We start from the raw sequence: 1,054 nt of genomic DNA, 5'->3' as shown, positions 1-1,054 counted from the left end.
GATGGAAAGGGAGGTGGGTGTGGATGGAAAGGGAGGTGGGTGCGGATAGAAATGGAGTTGGGTAGAGGTAGATAAAGCGATGGTCGTAGTTATCTATATATATATCTATATATATAGAGAGACGGATCTAGATTGATTTATTGATTAACGTTTATTTAACCAGGCAAATCCCATTGAGATCACGTCTCTTTTGCGAGGGAGTCCTGGACCTGAAGGCAGCTAACATACATGTTTTTGATTGATAAATACATATATAGATGTAGCTGAGCGGAGCGCCAGAGCAACCTGTCTATGCCATTTACCCAGAATGCACTGCAACATAAATGAAATGGTAATGTCTGTGTATTTATATATTTACAAATTGTATTAAAACGTCTAATGGTTTATCAAATAAGTTCTGTTCTTCCAACTAGTTGGAGATCCTTTTTTAGCAAGAGGTGTAGCTAGAAAACTGTCTGACATTTGAAATATTGTTTTGTGAGCCAGATAAAATGTTAGAGGGTCGTATTTGACCCGTGGACTTTGAGTTTGACACGTGGTTTAAGGTATTCCAGAAAGTAGGTTCAACAAACCGAGTTTATTTTATTAACCCTAACCTGATTCAAAATGGCGATCTTAGGGATCACAGCAAGGCTACGACTCAGGTAATTTAACTGATGCTCAGCTCAAGTCTAATCTAATTTCAAGGTTTGACCAAAACACAAAAACTTTCTCTTCTCGTTGTCGGATGATTTTAGTTTAGAGCTCTGATTAAAAACTGGTGTTCTGCAGCTTTCAAGGAATTCTTGACCTTTACTTATTTGATATACTTTCATAAAGTCTGTAAGTTTGATGTCCTTTATCTCATCCACGTCTCGGTTCTTCTCCTCCAGCTCGGCTCTTCATCATCGGTTCCATTCACCTCCATCTTCTCTCAGCTCTTCATGACTGTCGTCGTTCCTCTGATCCTGGGTCAGGTACGTTCCTTTGATCCTGGGTCGGATACGTTCCTCTGATCCTGGGTCAGGTACGTTCCTCTGATCCTGGGTTGGATACGTTCCTCTGATCCTGGGTC

At 40.6% G+C, this 1,054-nt stretch overlaps 1 protein-coding gene across 1 annotated transcript in view; it reads right to left on the bottom strand.

Annotated features, from left to right (window-relative positions):
- Window positions 1-1,054, bottom strand: part of LOC119414566 (sodium/bile acid cotransporter 7) — a 6,956-nt gene that overhangs the window by 3,268 nt on the left and 2,634 nt on the right. The window lies entirely within an intron of this gene.

The sequence above is a fragment of the Nematolebias whitei genome, chromosome 1, assembly GCF_014905685.2.
Source record: "Nematolebias whitei isolate Nwh7 chromosome 1, NemWhi1, whole genome shotgun sequence".
Taxonomy (NCBI): Eukaryota; Metazoa; Chordata; class Actinopteri; order Cyprinodontiformes; family Rivulidae; genus Nematolebias; species Nematolebias whitei.
The sequence above is the reverse complement of the archived record's forward strand: the minus strand, read 5'-3'. Positions and strand labels throughout refer to the sequence as shown.